We start from the raw sequence: 10,764 nt of genomic DNA on the forward strand, positions 1-10,764 counted from the left end.
TTCTTGATGGAAAATTCTTGTGTGGTTTTTAAGGTTTTGGGACAAGTCCCAAACCTGCAGGGTGTACTCCAGGAAAAACACCTTCTGGGATGGAGGGGAATGCTGACCACAGTTGGAATTTCTTCTCTCTTAGGGAAATGTCAGTTCTGCTCAAAAAGTCTCGGAATGGATTGAATCAGGCCCACCCAGAATATGTAGGAGAATTCCCCTTACTTAAGGTCAACTGGTTGAGAGCTTCAGTCAGATCTACAAAATATGTTAACAGCATATATTTAAATTAACAGGGACACTGAGATAAGTAACATAACCCATCGAAGTCCTGCATGGCCACTCCCAACCCAGCCTCCCTGCTGGGCTTCAGATCTGAATACTCAGCTGGCTGCCCAGCAGAGCCCTTCGTCTGGCCAGTCTCTAAACTTCTGTTTCCACTCTATCTCCTCTAACTTCTCCACCACTGGCTCATATAAACACCCCTAGTGGGGTCTGCTTCTCTGTCTCTCGTCTGTGCGCCTGTAAGCGAGTTCTATCTCGATGTCCCTGTTCCACCGTCTGCAGTGTCTCCCTTCAGCCAAGGTTCTCCTGTCTCTCGTCTGAATACTTACCCGGGTCGCACAACCAGTCTTGCATTCATTCCTGCCTCCCTTTCTTTCTAATCCCACCCCTTCACCCAGTGCTCCTTTAAAAAGAAAAACCAGGTTGACCTGATTCCTATTTGCTTAAGTTTATTGGTAACTTCCCATTGGTCTTAGGTTAAAATGTGAACTTTTTACATGGGTAAAGTATATAGCAGGAAGTGGTCATCTCATCTCAAAGCTGGGGGCAGAGGCTATAAGAGAAAGAGTTCTAGAAATAACATTTCATCATACACTTAGCTAAAACCACCACCATGTAACCACCACTGCTGCCTCCACAATCACCAGCACTGCTGCCAGCACCACCGCCAGCACCACCGCCAGCACCACCAGCATCACCACCTGGGTCAGCACCAGCCTTCAGAGCATCGTGGTCGTTGTCGTCGTCATCATCATCATCATCATCATCATCATCATCATCATCATCATCATCATCATCACCATCAGCAGCAGCAACTGGACCACCAGCAATAATGATGACGATGATGCTGTATAGTACTATGCTCCAAGCCAAACTGCCACTATCTTCAGAAGTTCTACTGGGTCTGCTCACCAAAGATCCTCACAGCTGGGCCTGTTAACTATCTGCCTTCTTCCACAGGAGGTGACAGGGTGGGTCATGGGCCTTCATCTGAGTATCCAGCCATCCCTCCTAACTAGGGATGCAATTCTGCCACAATGGCATGTGGTCTTGGGGGAGGGGCTAGAGGATATTGATAGAGAAGAATGAGAGGGGAGGTTCCATCTATGCAGTCACAGGGAAGCCATCATCCCTGCTGACCTTCCAGTGTGGCTACTGGTCACCCCTGTACCTGTCCATGAGTCCTCATCCATTGCTCTGTACTCATAATAATAAACTCATTGGTTATCCTGGGTGAACTTTGGTGGAATTGTGCCTTGGTTTGACATTGGGACTTTAGGAGGAGAGGTAGATATTGTTTATGTTTTCCCCAGGGAAGGAATTTGGCAACAGTGACAAAACCCTCAAATTCTAAGGACAAACTACCATGCACTGGTCAGGAGAGGCCTAGAAATAGCTGGAAAAGTCTGGAAATGGAAGAGGTAAAAAATAGGAAGCCTTCTCTCTGCATGTTTTAACAGCAGAAATGGGGACCCCAGGGCCTCAGGACACGGTGGCTTATTTTCTAAATAGAATAGAGAGGATCATAGTTTTCTTTAAGTCTCCGAGCAAAGCGTTATGTATTCTGGCATTGGAGGCTCAATTCAGAGAAGCAGCAGTGTGGGAAATGTTTGAATGAGAATGAGGTTCCCTCCTCACCCAGCTGTGGAAAATGACAAGCAAGGGAAGGGTTGGGATGGTTTCTGGTTAATTTTCATTCTCTTATCTTGGGTTCATTCTCTTCCCTGTTTGTTTCTGGGACCAGACCTCCATGGCCTCCTCCTCCCTGGGTCCCTTGTCCTTTAGGATTAGGTTAGGTCCAACCAAAGGGAGAAATGAATTGGGTGGGATCGCCAGTTAGAAGAAAAGGAAGAATGTTTCTCAGGGCCCTCCTCTTCCACCGTGGTTTTCAGAGTGTGGTCTCTCTGCATCACCCATGTGCTGGCTAAAACTGCAGTTTCTGGGCTGGAGAGGTGGCTTGATGGTGAAGAGCACACGCTGCTCTTCCAGAGGACCTCAGGCAGTTCACTTAACTCTAGCCCTACTGCTGGATGGATCTTATTGTTGCAAGGAGGCCACTTGTTTGTTCCCGGCCGCCCGGCTAGCTTAGACCCAAAATAATCACACAGAAACTGTATTAACTAAATTACTACTTGGCCCCAAGCTCTAGCTTCTTTTCTTTTTCTTTTTTTTTTTTTAAAAGATTTATTTATTTATGTATACAGTACCCTGCCTGCAGGTCAGAAAGGGGCACCAGATCTCATTACAGAGAGGTTATGAGCTACCATGTGGTTGCTGGGAATTGAACTCAGGACCTCTTTAAGAGCAGTTAGTGCTCTTAACCACTGAGCCGTCTCTCCAGCTCCCAAGCTCTAGCTTCTTATCAGCTAGTTCTTACATTTTAATTTAACCCATCTCCATTAATCTTTGTATCACCACGTGGCAGTGGCTTACTGGCAAAGTTTCAGCACTTCTGATTCTGGCGGCTCCATGGCGTCTCTCTCTCCACCTTTCTTCTCCCAGCATTTAGTTTAGTTTTCCCTGTCTACCTAAGTTCTGCCATATCAACAGGCCAAGGCAGTTTCTTTATTCATTAACCAATAAAAGCAACACATAGACAGAAGGACCTCCCATACTATCTTAAACTTCTGCATCTGCCAGCACCTGTACTTATATGTGTTACACATCCACCCCCATACTCACTGTACATATATACATAATTAAAAGCAAATATTAAAATTAAAAATGCTAATTCTTAGCCAACCTTAGTCTGTCAAAGAGCAAATGGCATACCCCTGCACGGCTCACACAGATTCACCCATATCCATTTCTTTTGAGACAGGGTTGCACTGTAGCCCAGCCTGGCCTTTGGGCTCCTGACACTCGTCCTTCTTGAGCCTCCTGCGTGCTGGAATGGCCAGTATGCTGAGCTGGCTAATTTTATGTCATTTTGACTCAAGCTAAAGTCGTCTGAGAGGAAGGAACCTCAATGAAGAAAATGCTTTCTTAAAGCGGGTCTGTAGATAAGTCAGTCTACAGGGAATGTTTAGTGGTTGACAGGGGAGGGCCCAGCCCACTGTGGGTGGTGCCATCCCTGGATGGTTGCTCCTAGGTTCTATAATATAATAGGCTGAGCAGGCCATGAGGAAGAAGCCAGTAAGCAACACCCTTCCATACTCCCTGCATCAGCTCCTGCCTCCAGGTCCCTGCCCTGTTTGAGCTCCTGTCCCGACTTCCTTCAGTGATGAACAATGATATGGAAGTGTAAGCCCAATAAGCCCTCTCCTACCCTTGCTTTGGTCATGGTGTTTCATCACAGCAACAGTGACCCTAAGACCCATGCACCATCTGCCCGGCATCAATGTACATTTTGAAATGCCTTCCAGGTAATGCACTCTACAGTGTGAAACCCATTCCTGGCAGACAAGCCCTTTTCTGCTGGAAAAGCTTTTGCTGGCTTCTAGTAACTGTTTCCACCCTTTGCCCTTTGCCCTTTCATGTCTAGAGGCAGGAAAGCCCTGAGCCCCGCCAGCAAGTGGGCAGCTCCCAACCCCTTGCTAGTTGCCTTCTTCCTGCTTGCTGAGGCCTGGCTCCCGCTAGCAGCCTATCTGCTGCACAGAGGGCCCACTTGTGGGCCATCCTGGAAGCCAAAATATCCAAGACAACAGTGAAAGGGACAGAGAAACAGGGACTACATAGACAGTGTGTCCCTGCTCGGCCTTCCCTGGTGGGGACAGTGGTTTGCTGACAACCAGCTCTCTCAGACTATGACTGCAGTCTGCCTTCATTACAGGTGGACCGGTTCTTACTCTTGGACAAGGAGACTTTTTGTAAACCCTGCTCCTGATGTCACCTATCAGATGACCTTCCTTCTTCAGGCCGTGGTGAGGAGGCAGCTTGGAGGAAGCCTTGGATGTGGGGAGCTGTGATGTCACTTATCAGCCATGTGATATGGGTAAAACTGCATGGCCTTGCCAAGCCAGAAGTTTTCTCCTGCACATGTGGACGCTGCCACCTCCTGGGTTATGCTTCGGGAGAATTATACAGGATGCATGAAGTATACCTAGAAGCATCTTGTCCATAGATCTGGGATGCTCTGCCTTTAAAACAAGCTATGTTGTATGGGCTTAGGGCATAGTTCAGCTGGCAGAATGCTTGCCTGACATTCAGGAAACTCTGGACTCAACAATACCATGTAATAAAAGTCTGATGATGATCAAACCTGTGATCCCAGCACTTGGAAGGCAGACACTGGAGGACAGAAAGTAAAAGGGCATTGTTGGCTACATAGTAGTATGTTCCAAGCTAGCCTGGGATACCCGAGACCCTGCCTTAAAAAAAATCAAATAGTTGTTGGAGGAGCATCATATCCCCCAAGGGTTCAGAGGCCAAACTTGGTTAGCATGCATACAGCTTGCTTGTCTTTTAAGGTATGTTGTAAGGGCTGGTGATACTGTTTGGTGGTTGAGTACTTGCACAACATTGAAAATAATGAAACTAAATTACTCTCCATGACTTGGCCCAAGTTTGTCTCTTGGCCAGAGGAAAGTAAGTCCCAAGATGCATCTGGGGGAGACGTGAGCAGCCCCACGCTAATGCTGGTCTCCATCTTAGCCCAGGCTGACTCTTCTCAGATGGATCTGTTTCTTCGCCTTGATGACCAGGCAGAATTTCTTGCTCTTCTGTGCTCCATGCCCCCTCTAGGTAACACAGTTGCCACAGGTGTGGGGGCTGTTTCCTTCAGATGAGCACATGGCAAGGGCTTGAGACCCCTGGAGGGGAGTAGCCACTTCAGAAGGAGCGCGATAGACATTCCGCCTGGTGTGATGGTGGACAGCGGTGCCTCCCGCACTCCAGATGGGTGGAGAGGCCAAAAGGGGGTCAGCTGATGTCTGGGGCTGAAGCGATTGGGGAGAGGGAGAGCTGCTGGCCAAGGCAGGGCAAGGTCAGAGACACTGAGCTTCCTACAAGTCCCTGGTCTGCCTGGCTAAAATGAGGAATTGTCTTCCGTGCCCTGCTTGACATTCAAGTAGGAGGAAAACCTGTTTATAACTACCAAGGCCTAAAACCTAATTCTATTTAGTATGTAAACACAGAAGTATTTTTTGCCCAATTTTAGAAAACATGGGTTTTTCCATCGGTGCAATTACGGTGTCAATCACAGAAGAATGTGTTTTATTGGCATTGGAACTTTGCCATGTCGCCAACGGAACACTGTTGGGTCTGGACACCCAACTTCCCCTTCCTTCGTCTGTCTGCATATACAACAGTTGTAGTCATGCTTATATAACCTTCATTAAAACCATCAGACATGAATACAAAGAGTCTGTGATTGGTACGGTTTAGAGTAAACACAACAGAAGGCATGGCCAGGTCAAGGGGACAGTGATGGGACGCTGAGGACACTGGGGCTCTTTTGGAAGAGCCATCAAGGAAGGCTTTTCGGATGGTGAAGAGAGGACAGTCAGAGCTGTAAGCTGACAGAGCTCAGTCAGGGCCAGAGGCTGCAATATGTGGGAACAGCCGAATAGGAAACGCCAGAGCATGGCTGTACCTGGAGTGTGTGGGGACTGACTGGGCATTGAAGTTTGGGACTTAAGAAAAGCCTTGAGGCCACAGGAAGGATTTTTTAAAAATTTATTTATTATGTGTATAGTGTTCTGGGTACTAGATCTCATTTATAGATGAGTGTGAGTCACCATGTGGTTGCTGGGAATTGAACTCAGGACCTCCGGAACAGCAGTCAGTTTTCTTAATCTCTTTAAAATCTTTCTGGCCCCACAGGAAGGATTTTAGTTCTTTCCCATTTGGGATGTCACTGAAGAGCAGTATTTGCCCTTATAGGAGCATGTGCTAACCGATTCCCATTGGCTGAGGTGATCTTCTAGCTTTATGGCTTCATGGTAAAGACTATTGCTACCAAGCCTGATGGCAGAAGGAGAGAACCACCTCCTGAAGGTTGTTCTCTGACTTCCACACGTATGAGCTGTAGAACCTGTGCCCTGCACTCAGTCAACAAATCCATGTAACAAAAGTAGACGGCGTTCAGGCTGGAGCACTCCAGAGGGAGGACGGGGTCAGTCTGGGACGCACTGGGGTGCTAGGGAGCAAAGTGCTCGAAAATAGAGTGGAAAAGACACAGTGTCCAACCTGAAAGGGCACTCAGTGACCAGATGTGGGACAATTTAAGCAACAACAACAACACACACAGGAAGAAGCAGAAGGAGGAGGAAGGAGAGGAGGAGAAAATGTACCGGGAGGCCATGCCTTTGGAAGTTCCCTGATGGGTGTACATTCTTCTTGTCTGGTCTCTGAAAGGCCTTCCCTCCACGTGCATTCCCCACTGCATTCCAGCTTTTAAAGTCAGGTTTCCCAAGTGACCGGCTGTAAAGGTAACAGGAATCTGTTTTCTTTTGTGTCCCTTTGGGGGGGGGCTGAGTATGTTAATGAGGTGTCTTTTGAAAAGCCCCTACATATGGTTTGCATATCAATTAGCCTTGCCAGTTTGGGATTGAGACTTTCAGCCCCATCCTCTCTATCTGGGGAGGCATGGAAGCCAAAATCTGAGTGGATTCCCAATGGGTAAGGATTTGACTGGCCGAAGAAGGCATGAAAGCTCTTTTCTTTTGCTCTTCCCTCAGGCTTTCTGAATTACTCTTTATAATACACAGGTAAGTGTTAGTAGAGCATTTCCTTGGCTTTAGTGAGCCATTCTAGCAAAGTATCAAGCTTGAGGAAAGGGGATCAGAGCCTTGGCTGGGCAGTAAGGTTTGAGGGAAGCCTGAGCTTTTGATTGACGTCTAAGGTAGGACTGAAACCTTTAATCTATGGGGTTCTAACACTAACTCTAGGTAAAAACTCGTGGTATCTCAATTGGATGAAGTGTACTCAATACTCACCTGGTGTCCACTGGTGAAGTGAAATGGATTGTGGGAAGAAACCTGCATACCTGTATCAGAATTGTTCTATATGAGAATAGAGAAAGCAGTACACACACACACACACACACACACACACACACACACACACACACACAGAGAGAGAGAGAGAGAGAGAGAGAGAGAGAGAGAGATTCATCTGGAAGGGCTGCCAAGTAGAAGATATATAGCAGATGGGAGGGGAGACTGGTTGATCCAATTTGGAAGCTTTTTTCTGGGTGAATGAAAGGTCATGATGGAAAGTGCTAGTGACCTGGGTAAGAGTTGTTGTAATGATTTCAGCCACATAAGGCTGATACTTCCGGGTTCTAGAGCCATGCAAGTGCAGACAAGCCCTCAGGCAGAAGTGCCTGAATGTTAAAGGGCCCTGCGTGACCCTCTTGCGCACATGCATGGTTACATCCATGATCTGTGTATGACGTAGTCACGCCAACTCCCTGTGCCCATGTGCTAAGCAGCTTTTAAAAAGCTGGACTCGCCATCTTTCTCTGCACACTGATCCCCAGGCCTGTACACGCCCCTTCTAAAAAACTCCTAAGCGGGTTTGTTGTGTGTCCTGTGTTTCCTTCTCGCTCGCGTCAGGTAATTTCAGTTGTGACATCAAAGATAGGAAAAGTAGAAGCAAAACTGAGGAGACACACATTTAAAAAACAAAATGATTTACACCCTACAAATCCACTACTTTGAAACGTATAATTTAGTGGATTTTTGCAAGTTTTTTTTGTCATGACCACTAATTCCAGAATTCACTGTATAGACATTCACAGGATACTCTGCGAATGTCAAAGTGGGTTGGCTTCTGCAGTGAGGGATTAACTGTGAAATGGAAGGAGGCGAGTCCATGTTACAGTGAGCTTGCTCCTGCTGGGGAGATCTCAAGGTGTACACTTGCCAGAGGATTCTGTGTTCAGTGATATCTCTTTGGAAGCCCGAAGTTGGTCAATGTAGGACTATTCACACACACCACAGAAATTGGTGGGTATCGTACATAAGCTTTGTTTCTTGGCTTTCAAGTTGCTAACTCCTGTGCACTGCCCACTGTATGGCCTCAAGTTTCTAACTCCAGCTCTCTGTCCACTGTATGGCTTTCAAGTTGCTAACTCCAGCGCGCTGCCCACTGTATGGCCTCAAGTTGCTAACTCTGGCGCGCTGCCCATGTATGGCCTCAAGTTGCTAACTCCAGTGCACTGCCCACTGTACGGCTGCCCCCACCTACTGTGACATTTCGTTTTGTCCTTTCTAGGCTCTATACTCAGCTTTTTTCCTAAGAACTTAATTTGTTGCCTGAATAGATCAGACCTGGCCAGATTCTCTTCAGGCGACCCGTCTGGCAGAGAAGGGTGGCTGTGGCGGATCCTACCGACTGGCTCAAGTTTATTTGTAAGCATTCCTAAAACAAAGAGGTGCCTGTGGTCCCGAGTTGTGCTGGTGAGAATACCAAGCTATTATTATTTTGTCTTTGGAGTAAAATCCTCAGAGGTCCCATTTCAAGATGTAGTTCATGACCTCTAGCAGGGCACACACATTCCCACCCCTACATCTTACATGGCGGAAGGCTTGTCGATTCAGACATGCACAAGGCTTACTTTCATGATTAACCCCTGGCTTCCTTTTATTGAAAGTACCAACAACTTAAAAAACCCCCCAAAACAAAGCTCATAACAAACAGAATAAACAATCAAAACTCCTGAAAATGAAAACCCAAGAAACTATGATTTTTGAATTTTATTTTACAGAGCTGCCCTCTGGTGGTGAATCTTGAGAAACACAGGTAGATTCCCACTCAGTCAGCTGCTGGGTCCAGGCAGGAAATGTAGAAAGAGGAAGACGGTGATACTTAAGGAGAATGAGGAATTGAGGGGATTGTCGGGAAATCACATGCCCCAGTCAACAGGGAGCTACTTGAAGTCGAGTCAAAGACCACCTCTGGATTGTGCATCCAGAGCAGAGGTTGGGCAGAGCGCAGTTGGCTGGGTACCTTCTGCTTCACAGCCTCCAACCAGTATTTCTATAGAGTTATTATATGTGGATATGTGGAGGTAGTCGAAAGTTTGCTCAGCAAGTGTAAGGTTCAGTCCACACCACATAAAAAAATTGAAGTTAATTGCATGTATGGAAATTATTTGCAGTTTTTCGTGTCAACATCTTAATATTTGGCAGCCTCAGGCTCACATTAGTGTTGGCAGCAATCTGGTGATACTCACAGCTATTTATTTAGAATCTTTGAAAATGGCAAATGACATTTAAGAACAAATTATCTTGACTTTCCCAGGGAAAACAAGAATTATCTCTATGAAGTTCCTAACCAGCAGAGCTGGGCTCTATACTTTAGTGACAACTTACCCATGTGGGCTCAAGTCCCAGCACCTCAAACGCAAGGCATGGCTGTGGGCACCTGTACCCCCAGCTGCTCGGAACACGTGAGTCGGTGGAACCCACACCTTATTGATAAGAAGAGAAATTCAGCAAGAAACTTGACACTACCTTCTCCTGCTGGGTCACACTTGACGTCCTGAGAGCTGTGGGTCAGAGTTGTCATCAGTGAGCAAGGACAGAGCACCCCAGGCTGGTGGAAGTACACGGCAGGGGGGCAAGTATGGTAGCCCTTTAGTGAAGAAGGGAGGAGGGAGGCAAAGGAAGGAATCCAAGAGGCCTGAATACAGGGAGCTTTTCTCTGCAGTCAAGCATTGTCAGGCTTTCTCCCGGGACAGCAGGGAGCCGCTGAGTCATTGTGAAACCCGGTTTCTATCACTTTAGAGGCTCATACCAGAAAGCAGACTCTTGGTCATCCTTCAAACACTAGCCACTTCCATTCCCGAGATTCCAGGCATCACTAGGCATGGAGGGAAAAAGTAGTGTGCAGAGATGAAGCCCACAGAGACAAACGGTCCCTGCTTTCTGCTGTTCTTGTCTCACCAGCCCCAGCTGAATGTAATTGCCTTCATAAAGCTATCACCATCCTCGTTTTCATCCACTTCTGGACAGTTCCCATTCTGTTCAGGATGTGGGTGATGGAGATACCTGGTGTGGTATTGGTGGCAGAGGTGGTGCTAGTCAGCCAGTGTGATGAGTGTGGGGAGGACCATTGCCCCCCAGCATAACCCTGACCAGCATAGTCCATGTCCAACCCCGGTGCCCTGTGCCTGGGCCGAGGCTGATGTGGTGAGTTCTAAGGGCCCCACCTGGGTTTGATTTGTCTTACTCATGCAGAGGCCTGACCACAGTGGCCCTTGCTCCAGGGATACTCCACTGGTTCTAGGCAACCCTAGGGCACAAGTCCTTCAGAAACAACGTACAGTCTGTGGAGGTGGCTTCCAGGTGAACAGGCTGCACCTGAGCAGGCGGGCAGCCAGAACTATGGCTTGACTCACCTTAACCAGTCTTAAAAGACTAGGGAAAGAGAAATTCCAGAAACGAGGAATCTTATTTGCTTTAAATATTTTATTGTGCAATATTATTTGTGTGCATGTGTGAGTGGGGTGTGTACATGAAGGTGAGCTTGCCCAAGTGTGTGCATGTGTGTACATGAAGGTGAGCTTGCCCAAGTGTGTGCATGTGTGTACATGAAGGTGAG

Source organism: Microtus ochrogaster, unplaced genomic scaffold, assembly GCF_000317375.1.
Source record: "Microtus ochrogaster isolate Prairie Vole_2 unplaced genomic scaffold, MicOch1.0 UNK12, whole genome shotgun sequence".
In the NCBI taxonomy this organism is placed as follows: domain Eukaryota; kingdom Metazoa; phylum Chordata; class Mammalia; order Rodentia; family Cricetidae; genus Microtus; species Microtus ochrogaster.